Here is a 23,596-nt window from a genome sequence, read left to right as displayed (position 1 = left end):
AGCACTGCAAAGTGTTTTATCAGTGCAAATGCTGCTAAGAGACATTTCCATCTTCTTTGTCACTACATCACAAAGACCATGGGACATCCCCAACTGACAAGCAACTGAGACCTTTCCTGCCCATCCTCCACCCTCCAACCCCCGTCCTTGAGAGTGGGCAATGCCTTGGTTTTCTTTTTGTATGTCCAGTGCTTAGCACAGAGCTTTGCATATAATAAGTGCTTAATAAATGCTTTATTAATATTTTGGTGGGGGTAGAGCCAAGATGGTGGCTGGAAAACTTAAGCTCTCCCCCAAATCCTGCAAAACACCTGTTAAAAATTGCCCTGAACAAATTCTAGAGCTGCAGAACCCATGAAATAACAAAGGGAAACAAGTCTCCAGCCCAAGATGCCCTGGATGGTCACTGTGAAGGGTCTATCACACTGTACTGGGAGCAGAGTACAGTCCAGCATGGGCTGAGCCAGGACAGACCAGACCCAGACCAATAGTCCGGAGGAGCAGGGCTTAGGGCCATGAATCACTGAGCTGTAGCAGTTACCAGACTTCTCAACCTACAAATGCCAAAGACAACTGAGCATGTTAGTGGAAAAACTGCTGGAGCTAGGAAAGAGAAGTGCACAGTAGGGCACCAGCCCCGGGGGCTGCGGAGGTGGCTAGGTGGCAGCAGCAGGAAGCCCCTGCAGCTGCTTCCAGAGCTCCAGTTGAGGTCGCTTCCTGCCCCAGGATCACATGGTGAGGAGGAATCAATCAGTGGATCAGAGCAGGAGTGCAGGGAGTACTTTGCTGGCGCAGAGGCAGGGTTCTCTTGCTTTGCCCTGCTTGGACCTAGGTCATGGTCCTGGTAGGCGGTTCTTGGGGGTGGAGGAGTGCTGCTGTGGCAGAGCTTGCCGTGAGTGTGGAGCAGAAGTAGCTCTGAAAACAGCAGCACACCCCCTAAAGCTTGGGACAAAGTACTCTCTACTCTAAAGCTCAAGGGCAAAGTAGTTGGCTGGGAACATGAACAGGCAGCAAAAAGTGGCTCAGACTATCAAATCTTTTTTTGGTGACAAAGAAGATCAATACATACAGCCAGAAGAACTCAACAAAGTCAAAGAGCCTATATCCAAAGTGTCCCAAAAAATATGAATTGGTCTCAGGACATGGAAGAGCTCAAAAAGAATTTGGAAATTCAAGTAAGAGAAGTAGAGGTAAAATTGGGAAGAGAAATGAGAGTGATGCAAGAACACCATGAAAAACAAGTCAACTACTTGCTAAAGGAGACCCCAAAAATACTGAAGAAAATAACACCTTAAAAATAGACTAACCCAAATGGCAAAAGAGCTCCAAAAAGCCAATGAGGCAAAGAAATGCCTTAAAACGCAGAATTAGCCAAATGGAAAAGGAGGTCCAAAACACCACTGAAGAAAATGCCACCTTAAAAATTAGATTGGAGCAAGTGAAAGCTAGTGACTTTATGAAAAATCAAGAAATTACAAAACAGAACCAAAAGAATGAAAAAATGGAAGACAATGTGAAATATCTCATGGGAAAAAACACTAACCTGGAGGACCTAGGAGAGATAATTTAAAAATTATTGGACTACCTGAAAGCCATAAACAAAAAAAGAGCCTAGATATCATCTTCCAAGAAATTATCAAGTAAAACTGCCCTGATATTCTAGAATCTGAGGGTAAAATAGAAATCGGAAGTATCCACCGATCGTCTCTTGAAAAAGATCTCAAAAAGAAAACTCCTAGGAATACTGTAGCCAAATTCCAGAGTTCCCAGGTCAAGAGAAAATATTGCAAGCAGCCAGAAAGAAACAGTTCAAGTACTGTGGAAACATAATCAGGATGACGCAAGACCTAGCAGCTTCTACACTGAAGGATCTAAGGGCTTGGAATATGATATTCTGGAAGTCAAAGGCGCTAGGATTAAAACCAAGAATCACCTACCCAGCAAAACTGAGTATAATACTCCAAAGCACTATATGGACTTTCAAGCTTTCTCAGTGAAAAGACCAGAACTGAATAGAAAATCTGACTTTCAAATACAAGAATCAAGAGAAGCATGAAAAGGTAAACAGGAAAGAGAAATCATAAGGGACTTACTAAAGTGGAACCATTTTGTTTACATTCCTACATGGAAAAATGATATTTGTAACTCATGAGACCTTTCTCAGTATCTCAGAAAGGAATATACATACACATACACACACACACACACACACACGGATACACAGACACACACAGATACACACACATTCACACACACACGTATAGACAGAGGGCACAGGTTGAGTTGAATATGAAGGGATGATATCTAAAAAATAAAATAAAATCAAGGAGTGACAGAGGAATATATTGGGAGAAGGAGAAAGAGAGAGATAGAATGGGGTAAATTACCTCACATAAAAGTGTCAAGAAAAACCAGTTCTATTGGAAGGGAAGGGGGGCAGGTGAGGAAGAATGAGTAAATCTTGCTCTCATCGGATTTGACCTGAGGAAGGAATACCATACACACTCAGTTGGGTATCTTACCTCACAGGAAAGTAGGGGGGAAGGGGATAAGAAAGGGGGGATGATAGAAGGGAGGGCAGATTTGGGGAGGAGGTAATCAAAAGCAAACACTTTTGAAAAGGGACAAGGTCTAGGAAGAAAAATGAATAAAGGAGGACAGGATAGGATAGAAGGAAATACAGTTAGTCTTTCACAACATGACTATTATGGAAGTGTTTTGCATAAAGATACATGTGTGACCTATGTTGAATTGCTTGCCTTCTCAAGGAGTGTGGGTGGGAAGAGAAGAGAAGAAGGGAGAGAATTTGGAACTCAAAGCTCTAAAAACAAATGCTCAAAAAAGTTGTTTTTTACATGTAATTGGGAAATAAGATACACAGGCAATGGGGTATAGAAATCTATCTTGCCCTACAATAAAGTAAGGGGAAAAGGCATGGGGGGAAGTGAGGAGGGAGGACAGAATGGAGGGCAGACTGGGGAAAGAGGCAATTAGAATATATGCCATCTTTTATTGGGGGGCGGAGGGTAGAAATGGGGAGAAAATTTGTAACTCAAAATCTTGTGGAAATCAATGTTAAAACTAAAAATATTAAATAATAAATAATTTTTAAAAAGAAAAAATGATTTATTCATCATTATTGCTTCCAGGACTGGGGGGAAGCTTACAGTAAAGACAGGGATGGAATGTGTGTGAAGTCCAGAGGGAAGACTAGCTTGGATGGATTACAGAGTATCGGAGGAAGGGAGAATAAAGGCCAAGGCAACCACAGAGATGGGCTGGGGCAGGATTGGGAAAGAGCTTAAAAGCTAATAGAGGAGATTATATTTTATCCTAAAGGCAACAGGGAACTGCTGGAGTTTGGTTGAGTAAGGGAGCTGACTTGGCAAGATCTGCACTTGAGAGAATATGAGAAACTTACCAAATAAGATTAAAGATTTTTTTCCCTTCTATTTCCACTAGTTCTTGATGGAGTGACAATTAACTGGTCTACTGATAATGTCTCATCCCTTGTTTTTTCAGCAGCTGGTAGATTTTAACAGGTGAAGTTCTAAGAATAACATCATGTTACAAGAAAAAAATCCTATTTTTGCTCATATTTCTTGGACCTGGTTTTCCCATCTCTTTCTTGGGATTAGGTGTGGAATTGGGAGGATCTTATATTGAATAGAAGGATTTCATACACTTTTTAACTCAGCCTACAGCAACCCCCTCTGGTGTCCTAAGTGTGTTGGTTGGAGGCCAGAATATTTGCTTGCTACCAGAGGTTTGCCTTTCCTATCTCCTGATGGCCAAGCATGTGTGACAATAATATCTAAATAGCGTAAGGTAACCACACCAATTCAAGGCCTTCCAAAATCCCAGACCACTAGTCTATAGTAGTCAAATGAATTATTGTGAGAATAGGATCCAGATCATTTAGTGTGTGTGAGCAAGCACAAACTAGCACTCGTGGGCATACACACACACAATGCAATTCAGTCTGAATAAAAAAAAAAAGAATTAAAATGGGAAGCCATCAGAAAAATAAAATTAAAATAGTTAAATGCTGATTCTATTGACGTAAAAGGTTATGAAGCAATTGAAGACAGTCGTTATATCATATGTCAATGTAGCAAGGATTTTTTTTTAACCTCGAAGTGCTGCCCTGTCATACAAACAGTCCGCATATGCAGGCATGTAACAAATCACGGGTTGTTTTTTCGTTCTCCAGGCACCAGGATCCAATGTTGGGATGATGTTTCTGGCAATTGCTCCTTTGTTACCAATTTGGCAATGAATGATATTCAGTTTTAGGTGGTCATTATTAAAATTCAAGTAGAATAAGCATACTCCAATGAATCTGAGCTCTCAATGTGAGCATTCCTTCCCATGATGCAAAGCAACACATCATGCCTGTCTACTCTAATTCAAATTCTCCCATACATTTGCCCACACAACGTTCAGGGTGGGAAGGGGCAAGGCAGAGGTCTTCTTTGAATTCTCTTGACATTGCACAGATACCAAGTGAGCATGTAGGTTGCCCATTGGTGTTTTCTTTCTATCTCCCTCCCTCCCTCCCTCATCAACTTACCTTTTTTTCTTCTCTTGTCCACTTCTTTGACAGTACCCTTCACACCCATCTCTCCTATGTAATTCCTTATTTATCACATGTTGGAGCCTGCTCCCACTCACCATATACCTCTCCATTGCCCTTTGCTCAACATCACTTCTTAGAAATTTGGGTATTCTATGACTTGCAGCCATATTTCATGAATGCTAAAATATGAGCCTTTGTTAAGAAGAACTTGGAGGCATTAAGGGAACTGCACAATCTCCCAGAGATAATCCAGCCCACTTTTCTGCCTACAGAAGTTTAACCAATGGAAATCAACCATTAGATGACCAAAAGAATTTAGACCTGTCTCAACCAGCAAAGGCTCTACCTTCTTTCCAAGCTGAGAGACATGGAAGCTAAAAGGGACGCTGGCTTAAATAATAAACCCATTTGTAAAATCTTATGGGTGATGGTAAATAGGTGACATGTTATGAATACTATAACCTCATAATACAGGAAAAAGCAGCACAGGGAAGGAAAACCTAGCATGTTTAAGAAAAGCTTGGGGGGGCGGAGCCAAGATGGTGGCTGGAAAGCAGGGACTAGCGTGAGCTCCCCGCCGAGTCCCTCCAAAAACCTGTAAAAAAAATGGCTCTGAACCACTTCTGGAACTGCAGAACCCACAAAACAGCAGAGGGAAGCAGGGCTCCCTCTCCCTCCCTCCCACACGGAGCTGGGAGCAGAGCGGAGCAGAGCAGAGCCCAGTGTGAGTGGCGCGGACCAACCAGACCAGGAGCCGGGCAGAGTGTGCCCTAGCGCCCTGAATCAGTGAGCTGCAGCAGTTCCCAGACTTCTCAAACCACAAACACCAAAGACAACAGAGAAGGTTAGTGGGAAGAGCTGCGGGAGTGGAAGGAGTTCGCAGTTCGGCCACCGCCCCTGGGGGAGCAGAGATGCGGCAGCTACAGCTGCAGTTGCTTCCGGCCCCAGGCCCACCTGGTGGGAGGAATTAAGTGGCAGATCAGAGCAGGAGTACACAGCCTGCTGAAGATCTAAGTCCAGTCCGAGTTGGGGGTTCTTGGGGAAGGAGGAGTGCTGGTGTAGCAGAGCTGGCGCATCCCCCCCAAACGTGGAACATAGAACTCTTTAGTCTACAAGCAGTCATACCCCATTGAAAAACTCAAGGGTCAAGTTAGTTGGTTAGGAATATGTCCAGGCAGCAAAAACGCACCCAGATTCAGTCTCAGACTTTGCATTCTTTCTTTGGTGACAAAGAAGACCAAAACAGACAGACAGAAGAAGTCAACAAAGTCTAAAAGCCTACAACAAAAACCTCCCAGAAAAGCATGAACTGGTTCCAGGCCATGGAAGAGTTCAAAAAGAATTTGTAAAAGCAAGTAAGAGAAGTAGAGGAAAAATTGGGAAGAGAAATGAGAAGGATGTGAGAAAATCATGAAAAACAAGTCAATGACTTGCTAAAGGAGACCCCCAAAAAATACTGAAAAATACAATGAAGAAAACAACACCTTAAAAATAAACTCAAATGGCAAAAGAGTTTCAAAAAGCCAATGAAGAGAAGACTGACTTGAAAGGCAGAATTATCCAAATTGAAAAGGAGGTCCAAAAGACCACTGAAGAAAATACTACCTTAAAAATTAGATTGGAGCAAGTGGAAGCTACTGACTTGATGAGAAATCAAGATATTACAAAACAGAACCAAAGGAAGGAAAAAATGGAAGACAATGTGAAATATCTTATTGGAAAAACCACTGACCTGGAAAATAGATCCAAGAGAGATAATTTAAAAATTATTGGACTACCTGACAGTCATGATCAAAAAAAGAGCCTAGATATCATCTTTCAAGAAATTATCAAGGAGAACTGCCCCAATATTCTAGAGCCACAGGGCAAAATAGAAATTGAAAGAATCCATCGATTGCCTCCTCAAATAGATCCCAAAAAGAACTCTCCTAGGAATATTGTCGCCAAATTCCAGAGCTCCCAGATCAAGGAGAAAATACCGCAAGCAGCCAGAAAGAAACAACTTGAGTATTGTGGAAACACAATCAGAATACCCAAGATCTGGCAGCTTCTACATTAAGAGATCGAAGGGCTTGGAATACAATATTCCAGAGGTCAATGGAGCTAGGATTAAAACTAAGAATCACCTACCAAGAAAAACTGAGTATCATGCTCCAAGGCAAAATATGGATTTTCAATAAAATAGAGGACTTTCAAGCTTTCTCAGTGAAAAGACCAGAGCTGAATAGAAAATTTGACTTTCAAACACAAGACTCAAGAGAAGCATGAAAAGGTAATCAAGAAAAAGAACAAGAAAAAGAAATTGCAAGGTACTTACTAAAGTTGAACTGTTTTGTTTACATTCCTACATGGAAAGATGACGTGTATGATTCATGAGACCTCAGTACTAGGGTAGCTGAAGGGAATATGCATATATGTGTGTGTGTGTATATGTACATATATATATATACATATATATATATATGTTTATATATATAAGTGAACATGTATGTATTTATATATGTATGTATAGAGAGAGAGAGAGAGAGAAAGAGAGAGAGCGGATGAAGGGAAGATATCTAAAAGAAATAAAATCAAACTAAGGGATGAGAGAGGAATATATTGAGAGAGGGAGATAGGGAGAGATAGAATGGGGTGGATTATCTTGCAAAAAGGTGGCAAGAGGAAGCAGTTCTGTGGGAGGAGGGGAGAGGGCAGGTGAGGGGGGAATGAGTGAATCCTGCTCCCGTCAGATTTGGCCTGAGGAGGGAATACCATACATACTCAATTGGGTATCTTACCCCAGAGGAAAGAAGGAGGAAGAAGATAAAAAAAGATGGAGGGGAGGGCAGATGGGGGTGGAGGTAATAAAAAACAAACACTTTGGAAAGGGGACAGGGTCAAGGGAGAAAATTCAATAAAGGGGGATGGGTTGGGAAGGAGCAAAATATAGTTAGTCTTTCACAACATGAGTATTGTGGAAGGGTTATTCATAATGATACACATGTGGCCTGTGTTGAATTGCTTGACTTCTTAGGGAGGGTGGGTGGGAAGGGAAGAGGGGAGAGAATTTGGAACTCAAAGTTTTAAAAACAGATGTTGAAAAACAAAAAAGAAGTTTTTGCATGCAACTAGAAAATAAGATACACAGGCAATGGGGCGTAGAAATTTATCTTGCCCTACAAGAAAGGAAGGGAAAAGGGGATGGGAGGGGAGTGGGGTGACAGAAGGGAGGGCTGACTGGGGAACAGGGCAACCAGAATATACGCCATCTTGGAGTGGGGGGGAGGGTAGAAATGGGGAGAAAATTTGTAATTCAAACTCTTGTGAAAATCAATGCTTAAAACTAAATATGTCAAATAAATAAATTTTAAAAAAAATTTAAAAAATGTTAAAAAAAAGAAAGAAAAGCTTGGTGATAGCCTCAGCTAATCAAGGTCATCCCCAAAGCATTTAAGAATAAAACTAGAAGGGGACAAACAGGACAAGAGGGGCATGGACTCCTCAAATGATTAATAAATCCCCCATGATTAAGAAAGGCTTCTATACACAACAGCTATCCTAATCACAAGAAGATATAACCAACCACCTAGATCAGATGTTCTTTTAACTTGGGTTCTGTTAACTTAAAAATATTTTGATAAGTATTATCAATGAATTTCCTTTATAATGCTATAAATTTATATGATGCATTTAAATTATTATTCTGAGGAGTTCATAGACTTTGCCAGACTGACATAGTGGTCAATAACACTGAAAATCTTAAGAACTCTTGAGCTGTACTTTTACGATGCTGTGCTCTACCCAATGTTTAAATGGATCTGAGGAGGGATGGGGCAAACATATAATATAGAGAGACTTTGGGGAACTAAAAGGAGATTATTTAACTGACTTACTGTCTACATTGGCACCCTGCAGAAAGCAATCAGCCTGAGAACACAGTGTTTAGCAGTAGAGTTTGAAGCAAGGGGAGGAGGAAACATCACCAGGTGCCTCCAGACACCTTCTCCTCCTTGTATGTGATTCCGTGGCCTCCTAACCCTGTACATCATGTTTGCTGCCTCAGCTTCCCTGCAGATCCAGAGCTCAATGTTTCTGACCCCAGCCTGGTAAACTGATTGTTCCTTTTGGTTTAATGTTCATAGCCTTAAATAGCACCCTAGAAGGTACTCAAAACTTCCACAATGACTTGCCAAGAAAGGCGTAAGCCTTTTGTGCTATACTCTAGGATCAAAAAAAATCTATATTCTATTTCTGGCTTCATCATAGACTTGCTGTGTGAACTTGAAATCCATTTTAACTCTCCACCTCAGTTTCCTCGCCTGTGAAATGTCCCTACTATTACTAGCCCTACAGTAGAATAAATATCAGCAATAGTTCCAGGAATCATTTTGATCATAACTTTTGGTCCAAGTGATCACAAAATTAGAAATTATTTAGATACTACATATGGAAGTACTTTATACATCTTTTTAATTTTTTTAAGCTTCTAAGCAGGATAAAAATATTTTCCAAAGTTAGAAGAGAAAAACATAAAAAGGTTCCATCTTGTCACCCACTAAGGTGAACCAGGTATAAGGAAGGTCTCACCCTGTACCCTGAAAGATGATGATGACAACAAGAATGGATCTGTCAAACCACGGCAGGCAGGAAATGTAAAAGGTGTTGACTTTCCCTTGGAAACACATGACTTCCACTGCTGGCAGCATAAATCTGAGAACCTTTGTAAGAAGGACATGAACACATTGAGTTATCATGAGGCTCATAAAGATCCAGGCTCGAATCACATGAGACTTCATCTAAAACAGTCAACACTGAACATTACCCCACGGTTATTAAGCTGAATTGGATAGAGAAAGGGTTTACTATTTCATAAATTTGATAAGCACATCTGAACACACACAAAGAGATAGCTTTTCAATCCTAGGTGCTAAACACACATGCAATCCATTTCACAATACTTAGCTAAAGCATTTTGCAATACCTAAGTACAACTGAGGATATATCTGTAGGGCATTAAAATCACTGCTCAGTTCAATCCAAGTTGTAAAATCTAAAATGTAGACTGCTGGCATTGGCTTTAACATCCAGTATGATTATAATTTAGGGTTAAACGTACTCCACTTTGACCTGGTTAGCAACACACAAATGCTGCTTCTTTTGATCACATTCACCAATATGGCAAGTTATGTGTAGAATAATAACAACAAAAACATTTATATATTGCTGTGTTAAATGCTTCATAATTATCTCATTTAATCCTCACAACTCAGGGAGGCAGGTACTACTATTATCCCCATTTTACAGATGAGGAAACTGAGGCAAAGAGAGGTTAAGAAACTTGCCCAGGATGACACAGCTAGTAAGTATCTAAGGCCAGATTTGAACTCCAAGCCCAGCACAGAAGATTCTCACTGCACTCTGAGGGATCAGTTCAAAAGATTAGAAACTGGCTATGTATTAAAAGCATCTGTCACACAATTTTGTTTGATTGGTACCATTTATTTTATGCAGACTCTATTGCTGCTGGGCGGATGGAAACCCAGCATTAGTTTTAAATCAAATATGACTTAGAGCAGAAAAGGAGAGGGGGCACCAATAACAAAATTAATTTTTATTTGGTGAAACTATCCAATACCTTTTGAAACAAAAATCATGGGGTATATTTTAATAGGGATAAATTTTTAAATTGGCCTGTTCTCAGAAAAGTATGTCCCACTTTACAGAACCACAAAACCTTTGAGTTCAAAAGGACCCGAGAAGCCCCCAGGTCCACTTGTACCTGGTCAAGCTAGCCCTCTAAAACATCCCCCAACAAGCAGGCAACCAGCCCCAACCTGAGACCTCTAAGGAGGGGGCCATTCACATCACCTCCTGAAGAAGTGCCTTCCATTCTGGGACAGCTCCCATTGTTCCAAAGTTTTTCCTAACTCAACACCTATATCTACTGCATTTCAATTTCTCTCTATGTGGCCCTCTCTGATGCAATAGCCTTTCAAATACTTGACGACAACTATCAAGTCCTCTCAGTCGTCTCTTCTCCAGGCGAAAAAGTCTCAATGTCATGAACACAGACTCATAAGGCAGGAACTCAATAACCTTCCCTACTACCTTGGCTGCCCTTCTCTGGACACTCTTCAGCTTAATCCTTCCTAAAATGTCAAACCCAAGGTAGACATAGTATTCCAACGTAGCCTTACCAAGGAAGAGTAGAGTAGGACTATGCCCCACCCACCCCTAACCCTGGACAGTGTGCCTCTGTGAATGCACTAAGTCAATCATTAAGCATTTCCTAACCACTTATATGCCAGGTATCATGCTAAATCCTGGGAATGCACAGAAAGAAAATAAAACAGTCCCTTCCCTCTAGGAAGAGTATATTCTGAAAGGGAGGGCAGTATGTACATACAGGTACATACAGGGCATATACAGAATAGGTACAAGGTCATCTCAGAGGGGGAGGGCAGGGCAGAGTGGGAAAGGCCTCTGAAGAATGTAGGAAGCCAGGAGGAAGAGCTGAGGTGAGCCAGCATAGAAGTGGAAAAATGGGGGAGAGAGGGTGGTGTTTAAGAAACTGCCCAGTGGAGGTGGATCAGAGTAATACTACAAAGGTAGAGAGAAGTCACAGTGTCAAGAGCTGCAAGTGATAAACACAGGGCATTATATTTAACCCCGGAGCATATAGGGAGCCAGTGAAGCTCACTGAGCAGGTGAGTGAGATGGTCAGACCTATACTTTAGAAAAATCTACTTGGTAGCGGAGGGGAGTCTGGATCATAATTTGGAGAGATCTGAAGCAGAAAGAATAGTTAGAAGGCTACTACAGTAGTCAGGACAAGAAATAATTAGGTACCCTGTGGGAGAGACAGAGGTAACATGTGCCAGGCAGGTTAAACAACCACTACCGCCAAGACAACCATGACCACCATCTCCCCTCAGACCTGGATAATCAGCCCCGGCCCTTGACCCAAAAGCCTTTGTGAGGGTCAATGCTTCTAGCCCAGTGCCCCCAGCCCTTATTATGGAAACCAAGCCCTGCTGAGATGCAGCCTAGCCACAGCTACTGGAAACCCAGAACATTCTTGGCACCAAAGTCCTTGGCATTGTCAAATGGTTTAACATCAGAAAATGATATTGTTTTTTATCAGGGAAAACGATGTTCAAGAAGATGCATTAACATCAGCTTTGCTGCAGCACCCTAAGGACCATGGGACTTTTCCAAATGATGCACAGTGGAAACCTTCCATGTGTGTTATTTCTTCAATTAGAATATGAGCTCCTTGACAGCAGCGAAGTCTGGCTTTTCTATTTATATCTCCAGCACTTAGCACTGGGCTCTGTACACAGTAAGTGCTTAATAAATGTTATATTCATTCATTATTCATTCAACTTAGTAGCATAATGTTCCACCAACACAAGGACCCCAACTACTGGTTGGTCTCCATGCATTAAGTCTCTCCCCACTCCAATCTATTGTCCAGTCAGCTGCCAAAGTGGTTTCTGAAAGCCCGAGTCTGATCATGTCACCTCCTTACTCAATAACTCCAATGGCTCACTATTACCTCTAGGATCAAATATAAAACCCACTCTCTCTTTGGCATCTGAAGCACTTCACATCCTGGCCCCTGCCTTCCTCTCCAGTCTTTTTACACTTTACTCCTCTCCAGGAACTCTGCAGCGCAACGACACTGGCCTTCTTGCCATTCCCACCATATGAATATAATGAGATATTATTTTGCTGTAAGCAACAATCAAAAGGTTGGCTCCTGGGAACCCTGGAAAGACTTGAACAAACTAATGCAGAACAAAGCAATAAAAGCCAGGGGAACTATTTGTAAAATAACAACATTGTAAAGAAAAACAACTCTGAATCAATAAGAAATTTGATCAATGAAATGACTGTCCATGATTCCAGAGTACCAGTGGTGAAGCATGAAAGAGGTGATGATCTCAGGGAGTAGAATGAGCTATGCAATTTTGGAGGTGGCCAATGTGTGGATCAGTCTTGTTTAAGTATGCATAGTTATGACAAGGGTAGTAGTGTTGTCAAGAGGGTTGGTTAAGGCCCAACTCATCATGGTGTTGCCAAGCAGTGTATTAATGGCAGGCAAACCGCAGGGATGAATTGGAACTAGGACATTAGATTGTTCCACCAAATGTTATCTCTTGTTGCTTCTGTATACATGATAAAAGTGATTCATATAGACTTGGTGATTTACAAACTGGTTTACTCACAACCCCCCTGAAAGAATTATTCCCATTTTAGAAATGAGGAAAGAGACCTCTGGGAAATCAAGTCACTTGTCCAGGACCACCTAAGCACCAAAGAGCTGAGCTAGGACTTAAAACCCAGGTCATCCAATTCTTAGACTATGGCTCTTTTCACTGACCCACACTGCCTATAAGCCAGCCTATTCACATGAATAAAAAGAATTCTTGCTACAAATCTCTGACAATAAATTACAAATATTATTAGGGAACACAACTGCTTTGCCAACTTGTGATTTGCCCTGATACTTTGTTTTTTCTAAGAACACCACCTGGTTTATTTAGGTTGTGCTAACAAAACCATTTTATAGCTATCACTGGCTGAGTTGTCAATTCTAATGCATGTCTATGCATATTTTGTTTGGGTTACCACTTCAAAAGTGGCTTCTTTGATAGACTCACAACAACCACTGCTTTCTCATCATATTCTCCGTGACATGTATTTGATCGTATCAATCAGTCTTGATTTCTAAACTGAGCCTTGCATAACATGTATTACTAGACTGTAATATATAACTGGACTGCATGTTGAGTTAGCCCTCTGTAGTGGATTTATGGGAAAATATGGAAAAGAGTTATATAGGATAAGAAGATGTGGATGGGCTGCATTTTGCTTCAATGGGGAGAGTACCCACAATGAGATAAAAAAGCTATAGAAGTACTTTAAGTATTACTAAGCTACAAGGTCCTCAAAGGTGGGGACCATCCGTTAGGTAAAATGTATTATCTCCCCTAATGATAGATATTTTTTGTCATTATTATCTGAAGTATAGTAAACATTTTTTTCTTAATGCCCTCTCTAGATTCCATGCAACAAACGTTTTAAAACAGAGTTTACATAAGACATAAGGCCTCTACTGCCATGGGGATTATGATCTAGTGAGGGTATGCTTCACCTGTCATGTGACCATAACACAAACTACTAGAAGTACATAACAGATCATGACAAATAGATACATATCCAGACAGACCCAGTTTTTTGCCTTTTCTTTTCTGAGGACTTAAGGAAAGTTCATTTTAAAGTATCTAAGCTTGATTCTGACACTTGTCAGAAATGATCTAGTCTGAGAGAACACAAACCTTAGCCATTTGGTTGGGACTAAACCAATTAAAATGAACCAAGTTTCCTTAAGTAGCTCTTATGGGAGGAGCACATGCCCACTGGGGCTTACAGAATGCTAGGGTATCCTATACCTCCACAGAAAGCTCTACAGGTAACATGGCAAACGGGATGAGGGAGCCCACTGTACAACCCCTTCTACACTGACCCCCATACAGGGACAGTGTGGCATCTAAGAGGCAGGGCACTTGCTGGTGCCATCCCCTCACAGATCGCCTTGTACATATTTTGTATACGCCTCTCTGCATAGATATTGCCCTCCATGATAGGATAAAAGCTCCTTGAGGGCAGGTGTCAGCCTAACCTGGTCTAACACAGTGCCCAGCACATAAGAGGTGCTTACCAAAATGCTTGCTGACTGAATTTTCAGAATATGTGACCTGGAAAATTCCCTTCTCCAGCCTTAGTTTATTCGGGTGACAAATCTACAGCATCTCTTCTAGCATCCTTAAGTCTAGAAGTCCATGTCCAACTGAGTCCAATCATTCCTATGTAATTTAATAAAAATGAAGTTCCTACTCTGGGCCAAACAGTGAGAAACCACCCCACGTCCCAGAAATAGCTCTCATACCTGATTCTCCACCCCCACACCTCTCCTATGTCACCCATCTTACTAGACAACTAGGCAGCTCAGTTCTAAGGAGAGATGAACACCTGTGTAGATTAATTTTCTAGTTGCCTTTCTCCAAAGGATTTGTACCTTAAAAGGAAAGACTAAAAGGTAAACACTAGAGTTAGAAATCTTGGGCACCAGGACAGGCTAGGGAAGATATTTGGTGGGCTCAGTGATTCTTTTAGCAATATTCACAAATCATATAAGCTAAGTGACTATCTGGTCCACTTCAGCATAAGGTAGACCCGGCCAACTGCACAAACCAAAATGATACCCAGTAGGTTTCCCCTTCCTTCCCCCAAGATAGGCAGGAAAATTCAGTATTTCATTTTTCAGAATCATAAAAACTCTGAGTTGGAAGGGGTGTCAAAGCTCATTTCACTCAACCCACACTTGAATATGATGCTACATCATCAAGGAGTCCATCAGTCTTTGCTTGAAGACCTCCATTATATTTTGGGATGTTTCAAATTATTTGAGAGGTTTTGCTTCTATCATATGTAAATCTGCTCCCTGAAATTTTCATCCAGGACTCCTGATTCTGCTCTGGGGCAAAGCAGCATGAGTACAATGATCCCTCTCCAGTGTGCCAACCTTCATCTACTCAAAGCCAGTGATCATGCTCCTCCTGTATCTTCTCTTCTTCAGCTTTAATGTCCCCCAGTTCCTCCATCTGATAAGTATACAGCAGAATTTCGAGGCCTCTCACCATTCCAGGCACTCTCTCTTAATGTACTCCAGCCTGGTTGTTTTTCTTTTAAAATCACCAATTATTATACATGTGTGTGCAAGGCAAAATGCAAATGTAACGGGGACCTCTTGCCTCCACATGGGAGCAGCTTCTAGGAGAAACATAATGCTGTATGTGGAAAATTCCTTGGAGAGAAACTGCAGCATGTGTAGATGTTCTATGACTGCTTCTGGTTCACCTCTACCCATATCCTGAATAAGATGCTCTTTGACTTCAACTACTGTCTCTACACCTCATTAGCGTTTGCAGAATCTCAGTGACTCATTCGATCATGGTGTCTGGTGAGGGGAGTGTTCTCTATGATCTCGAGGGTTCCAAAAACTAGACAGCACAAGGCACTGGAAGCACCCACCAGGGCAGAGCTCAGGCTAGGTTTCTCATCCAATGCAGGACTGATGCCCCAGGAGGCAGGGAGTGATTTTTGATAGAGACCCAGTGGAAGGATTCATTTGGCAGCTGTGCCACATCTGAACAGGAACTTAGTGGCAACAATGTTATATAGGAACTAAACTAATTGTCAGCCTAACCACCCCCCATCCCAATTCCTTCCAAATCCAAGACCAAGGTGGTGTATGGGTGAGTATGCCCAGAGGTGCAAGGGAAATGTGTACATTTGCTCCTGCTATATCTTTGAAGTAAGCATCCTCCTATAGAAGCCAAGCAGTGTTACCTGCTTAAATGGAACTGGGGTACAAGCCATTTTTCCCTTAACAATGGGGAGAACATGGCAAGTAGAAGGACTCCAGCCAGTGGCAGAGAAAACAGATGGCCCACCCTCCACATCTGCACGGCAGAAGCAAGACTGGGACAGCAGCCTAGCCCTGAAAGAATGGTGCCACGGCAAACAGGTTACACTAGGTACTTCAGGTATGTTCTGGCCAGGGTAGAGACATGCTTCCTGGGTTCTGGACCCTCTACCTCTAAATGAAGCCCAAGATCCCATCAGATATTTTGACTGTCAAGTAGAACTTGCAGTCCATTACAAGTCCCAAATTTTTATCATATATACTCTCATGTATTCATGCCTTACTCACCTTGTACTGGTAAAGTTGACATTTTGAATCCAAGTATGAGAGTTAATATTTATCCTTTTTAAATTTCACTTCATCCAGCCTGTAGAGATTCTTTTGGATTATGACTCAAACCTGAGATATATTAGCTACCCCTCCCAGCTTTATATTATTTGATATGCAGGCCACCTTGCCTTCTTCCAAGTCACAGATAAGAGAGTGGAACAGCATAGCGCCAAAGACATTCCCTGGGGCATTCCACCAGAAACCTTCCTTTGATACATCAAAAGTTCATTCTTTTAAAAATACGAATTCCTCCCTTGTTCCAAAGGGAGCATTTCTCTGGGTAGACAATCTCTATAGAACCCACGACAAAGAGAAGATAATTTTCTGATTATGATAGGCTCTCTGGCAAATCATATTTTATTCAAAAATGCAGAAAAATACGCTGAAGCAACAAATCTGACGATGTAAGGTAGGAACAAGTCCCTCCAGAGAATTCTCAGTTTAGAGGCAAATATTATGATGATGTAAGAATTGTCTGGGAGAAGCAAAGTCAAACACAAGAGCCTGAAAGCTGCTACTGAATGCCCATAGACGGCCTTGGGCAAGTCACTGTTCCCCTCAACTCTCCTCCCCCATCTCAGTTTCCTAGGCTTGGATAATGCTATAAATGTTTATGGCACTTTCATAAGATCATGACTTTAGAACTAGACTTCATGAACTAGAGCCTGCCTAGTACAGAGGGGGAAACTGAGGCCCAGAGAAAAGCAACTTTCCCAAAGTGGAGCAGAAAGCTGATTTGAGGCTAGTCCAGAGCTAGTACTCTCTCCACTGCACTGTGTGGCCTCTGATCTCAACACCAGTCCAACAATCATGCTGGAGTATGCCATCATTTATTTAATAAAAGAAATAAGAGATTTTTTAAAAAGACAACACCCTCCAAAATGAGGTGATCTTTCTTCCCAACATAAGCCCAAAAGCCTGGAAGGATGCTGCCAAGCATGGCAACAAAGCAGGAAGGAGCAAGTGAGTTGGAGTCAGAGGAGCTGAGTTCATATGCTTCTGGGCTCTGCTTTTTCCTCCTCAGTGACCTTCATCAAGTTGTTTACCTTCTCTAGGTCTCATTGGTATCTTCTACAAAACGATCTCCAAGGTCGCTTCTAGGTCTAAATCTGAGCCACATGAACATGAGTTCTGAGAGAGGGAGGGAAGACAGGGAAGAGAGAGAAAGAGATAGCACAAGAGAGAGAAAATATTTCTCCCGATTTTCCACAAAGCTGAGATACTACAGTTAAGCAGGGCAGACTGAATTTTAAAAAGCGAAGGGGGCAGCACAAGCCTCCGAAAGGAGAGCCCAATCCGCCAATTTCTCCTTAATCATCATTATTTTCATGGCACTGCAGGAGCCTTTCACCTCCCATTCCCAGCCTCATTCCTTCAATGGCTAATGAAAGTCTAGGCAGCCCTTCTCCCGGGGTCATCTGTATCATTTAAGCATTGCAGGCCCCTCTACCTCTCCTCTCTTGTAGAAGCATCAGCTCCTAGGCTATTTAAAATACCAAAGAGCTCAAAATAAGACGATAAGCATCAGGACCCATTCACATCCTCCATCAGCTACTTCTGAGAGAGCTTTTTATCCCCAAACTACAGCTGGAGTGACAGAGGTTAACTGTCCCTTATGCCAGAGACTTGGGTTTGTATCCCACTCTCACCTCCTACACTTGCTTGCTGTGTGGCCCTGGGCAAGTCACCTCACCTCTGAGGCTCACTTCTCTTGTATATAAAATGGGGGTCATAGAACCTATGTCACAAAATTGTGGTGAGGCTCAAAGGAGGCAGTAAGTTTAAAGCAATTCACAGACCTCAAAGCCTGATGTTAAAGTGAGCTATTATTATGATAATCAGAAAATCACTTATGGAGGCAAGTAAACCCTGGACAGAAACTGTTCTCATCTTTAGTTTGCATACCACGTAGCTAAAGACACATTCATAAAAATGTCCTGGGGGTGGGGGAGGGAAGGGAAGGACCATTGCATGCACAGCAATTTGCTTTCAATGATTTCCATCAGCACCATTAAAACAGGGCTTTGTGCGCAGACAGACACACCCATCATTTGATTTCACTCTTTCCAGAATCTAAGAAAATGGAGTCAGAGAAATGCCAATTACAGCCCAAAGCACTCCAATACTGGCCTGAGCCCCAGCTGAGGGCCGGCTGCACTTTCCTCGGGGTGCGTTTAGTGGCGTCTCGGGAAGAAGCCCAGCTCTCCCGGGGCTCGCAGTCCGGCCCGCCTCCCTGCCTGCCTTCCCGGGATCAGAAGCACCCCGAAAGGGCAGCTTTGGCCTTGGGGAAGCTGCGTGCCAGGCGGCAATCAGACAACCACTCACCGGGGTTCAAATGCGTGAGACTAATGGCTTCTGTAGGCTAATGGAAAAACACTTCAACATTTCTTGTAGGTTCTATAGAAATGCACCGCCCCCAGCCGGGCTCGGGGCCTCTTACCCAAAGTCCCTTTGTAGCGTTTCTAAGGTGGCCTTCCAGGCCCTTGCCCAGCAGAAAGGGCTTTGAATGCCTTAGTTATTTCAACAACTTTCTATTCTAGGGCTTGAACCTAAACAAGCCGAGAAAACATTATGCCTCGGGGGGTCCGAGGAAACTAGACTTACCTACCTCAATTCCAGCCGAAAGGAGGGAATGGGCGACGCAAAGCCGTGGAGCTCCTTTCTGTCTTTCTGCTAGGCCCGTGGAGCCACCACGTCCGTCCACGTCCTCCTCCCCACCCCACCCCTGCCCACGGTCAAGTCGGCGTTCCCCCCCGCCACGCCCACTTCACCCCACGTCTCCCCCCCCCCACATCCTCTCCTCCCTCATTCTTTCAAGCTGTGTATCTTTCCCAGTTTCCCTGAGGTCTGATTAGATTGACAACGTTTGCACCTGTTTAAGGGGACTCATTCTAGCGCGGTTCTGAGGACAGGCGCAGCCATCCCCACGTGGATTGCATGCAGTTCACCTAGCCTGTCTATTGGGTCGCAGAGGGCTTGTGCACCTTGGGAAGGGAACTTTCTGTCCGGTCCGCTCTGAGACAACCCTAGGTATTAGCAAATTTCTTTTCCTGACATCAAGCTTAAATTTGCGCCTTTTTAACTTCCACTGGATCTCCCGGTTGTAGACGAGGAGCCAGAGGGCAATCTCTGGGGCCAAGCAGAACATAGCTAACCTCTCCTCCACGTGAGCACCCTTTACATACTTGCACTGGGTGGAGGAACCTTACATCCCTTCCTTCCTCCCTCTCCCCTACCCCCCTTTTCTTCTCCAGTTTAAACACCCCCAGTTCCTTCTTCAACTAATCTTCAAGTGACATGGATTCAAGGCCCTTCATCCTGGCTGCCCTCCCCAAGATGTTCTTCAGCTTATCAACAGCAGCCTGCTTTAAATGCAATGGTCCAGAAGACAGCTAAGGAGAACAGTTGGGGAGAGGCTATCACCTCCTTGGGGTCTCTTGATGCAGCCCCAGATCCCATCAGCAGGTTCACCTGGAGTTTGCAGTCCACTTAAACCCTGAGAACTTTTTCAGTCAAACTGCTGCATAAACCATGTCTCCCCAATTCATACTTAACAAATTGATTTTTGAACAGATGTAAGACTGCATTTATCCCTGTTGAATTTCATCTTATTAGATTCAGCCCAATGCCCAAGTCTGTCAAAACCTTTTTATATCCTGACTGTCGTACAGTATGTTAAGCTAGCCCTCTTAGCTTGGTGTCATCTATAAATTTGATGAGCATACATACAATTTATGCCTTTATCCAAGTCAGGGACAAAAATGTTAAATAAAATAGGGACACACCCAGATCTCTGGGATAGGCCATCAGAGACCTCCTGACATATTCGCATTAAAGCATTAGTGACTACTCTTGGAGTCTGGCCATCTAAGTGGTTCTGAAGCAATCTAACTGTATTGTCGTCTAGCCAACTTCCCATCTTCTCCACCAGAATTGTACATGATAGACTTTGTTAAATGTTCTCCTAAAATGTAGGTAAACTATACTGATAGCATTCCCTTCACATAACAGTTTATCAACCCCATTAAAAATGAAATTTATACCCTAACGTAAATGTAAATCGTAGAATTAGGCAATTGAAATTCAGAGATGGCCTTTTGGGCCATCACACAATAAAAGACTTTATCTCATGCTGCCAGAATGTCAGACATTGGGAAGAAGGTAGGGTAAGAATTGGGAATGCGTGGGTGAGTAGGAGACACTTCCTAGAATCCCTGCAATCCTTCCACACAGTCCACCATTAGCCCCCTACACAACATGACTCTGGCAGAGAGTCTGAAGAGAGGCTGAGAACTTTGTGCAGCTCTGCTTCACTTAAATCCAATTCAGGCAGCAGTCAGGCCATTGCTCTGTGATGTCATAGGTCCTCTTTGAAAATAAAGGACAAATAGCAACCACCCCCTGACTGTGGTAAAAGCTTAGTCCAGAGAATAAGAGACTTAGAGCTGGAAAGGTCTTCAGAGATCATCTGGTCCAATCCTTTCAGTTTGCAGATGAGGAAACTAAGGCACAGAAAAGTTAGGAAACTTGCCCAAGGTCATTCCTCTAGGAAGGTGAAGGCCCAGGATTCCTCTCACTTCAACTGCAGCCTTCTTTCCACTCTCCTGTACCTTGTGGTCCTGGGCTCTGGGCACCTCTGGCATCCAGCATACACTGGGTGAGGGGAAGGATCTCTCTAGCAGGAAGTGGAGAGAATAGGGCACATGTATTAGCAAAGCTGTGCTCCTGGACGTCTACTTAGAACACTTCACAACCACTTTGAATGAAGGCTGTGAGTAAAGAGCAAATTAAGGCATGAAGACCACTTGAGGGAATCACTCTTCTCCTTATATGTGAGACAGCACACCCGAGGCCCACTGCTGAACACTTAGCTGTATTTTTGCACTTCATACATTCAGTGGTTGGGGTCCCATTTACTGAGGAGTCACTACATGAAGTTATTTGAACCAGTCTGATGCACAATATTCTAATGATGCTGATTTTTAGACTATCAGTATTTCAAGGAGGTTTGAAGATATCTAATCTACAAAATTAGCTAATGACCACAATGCAAATAAATTGGCTTTGCATGTGAAATGGCCCTTAACCTGTCGGTACAACTTAGTCATAAAATCTTTCAAAATACAGGCTAGATGATATAAATGTATCAGGGGATCCAAATTCATAACTAACTGACTGAAATTTCCTTTTGCGCATAATGAGAAGAGGATTCTGGTGAAGGTTAACAGGGTTATTTCAATATTTCTATAGAAAATTTTTAATCTCTTTAGAAGATAATTGCAAGACTTTTTTGAAAAGCCAATGCATATGACAGAGAGAGACAACATGGCATAGGGAGTTGAGAGCAGCTTCTGATACATACTAGCTACGTGCCTCTGGGTAAGTCATTTCCAGGGCTTCTTAAACTTTTGACCCCTTCAGCCCATCTTAAACTGAGCTCAGAAGCTCCCTTCTCTTTAATCCGTAAGCATTCTGTTGGTTTCTATTTCTGATGTCCTTGTTATCTCCCCCATTAGGGTGTAAGTTGCTTGAGTAAAGGGACTGTTTTGCGTATGTTTGTATGTCCAGCACTTAGCACATTCCCTGGCATATAGTGAAGGTCTAATAGATGCTTGTTGATGAATTTACAGATTGACATAACCCCTTGGTACCCAGAGAACTTTCTAAGAGTTACTGATTAGAATTGGTGGAATCTGCACATCAGAGAGTTCCCTACACAGACAAAATTACAGGGATAGGCCCTCCACTACCCCTTCACCCCCTCAAAAAAACCAACTAACTTTTCAAGATTTGTTTTTAATTTGCTTTGCTACAAAGGAACATGAATGTCCATTGGCAGGTGCTGTTTTCCACCCATGGTAATGGAATAATTTCGATCCCCTCACTGGCTACCACTTGCTGCTTCCATCTTATTGGCAACAAAATGGCCATGTAATTTGTGTGGCCATTTTTCTTTTTTGCCATTTGTCAGATCTAGATGCGTCAAAAACCTAGTGGAGTACAACTGACAGCCAACATATACTTGACCAGAAAGATAAGCAATCTAGTGAATTCAGGATCCCAAATGGATTTAAAAAAATTTCAAATCAGTATTTAGGGCAGTCGTTAATTGGCTATAAATCACAGATTTAGAGAAAAACCAATTCCTAAGTGTAAATTATTGTCATCATTCATGTATGACATTGGCAAGCAAGCATTCCCTGTAAAGTGATTAAGAAATAATGATTTATACCATGAAGATTATCTGCTGAAAGCCAATGGACTTTTAACAGAATGTTTAGAGTACAGTGGAGCAGGCCAGGGATAAACCAGGCTCGGGGCCCATACTGGCCATGTACCCAAGCTTATGTAGGCCTTAGTAACTGAGCTATTGCTGTTTCAGAAAAGACACAGAATGGTTTAGTGAAGAGGAAGGGAAGAGAAACTTACGCACTTATAAAATGCTTAACAAATATTGTTAAGTGGTGTCCAAAGCTCTTTACAAATAGAATTTCATTTGATCCTCACAACAATCCTGGAAGATAAGTGCTATTATTATCCCCATTTTACAGTTGAGAAAACTGAGGCAAACAGAGGTTAAATGACTTGCCCAGAGTCATACAATTAGTAAGTATCTGGGGCTGGATTTGAAGTCACGTCCTCCTGACTCCAGGCCCAACAACACTGAGCCACCTGGACTCAGAATCTGGATCCAAATCCTGCTTCTTACACTTAGTAGCTGTATGTATTGCTAGCTAATCACTTAACCTCTCTGAATCTGAGGAACATTCTACTAGGGTAGAGGGAAACGTGCAAAGGTAAGTAAATAAGTAAAAAAAAATTTTATATATGTATATATATATATATTTAAAAGGGGGAGAAGTTGTCTAACAACTGAGAGTATGAAGAAAGGCCTCATGTAGGAAGGGATACTTGAACTGAGCATCAGAAGAGCTGGAGCTTCCAAAGCATAGGTGAGAAGAGAGAGCAACCTTGTGAGCATAGGTGGGTAGTTCAAAGTCACGGAGGTGGGAAATGAAATTTAATTTATGGGGAACGACAAATAGGCCAGTTTGGGTTGAACACAGATTGTGAAGAACAGTAATAGAAACCAGTCTGGAAAGAAAAGTTGGAGCCAGATTGTGAAGGGCTTTAATTGCCAAACGGAGGAGTTTGTATTTTTGTTGTTGTTTAGTCATTTCTCAGTCATGTCTGACTTTCTGTGACCCCAT

This window comes from Trichosurus vulpecula, chromosome X (assembly GCF_011100635.1).
Source record: "Trichosurus vulpecula isolate mTriVul1 chromosome X, mTriVul1.pri, whole genome shotgun sequence".
NCBI classification, from domain to species: domain Eukaryota; kingdom Metazoa; phylum Chordata; class Mammalia; order Diprotodontia; family Phalangeridae; genus Trichosurus; species Trichosurus vulpecula.
Note: the sequence above shows the minus strand (reverse complement) of the source record.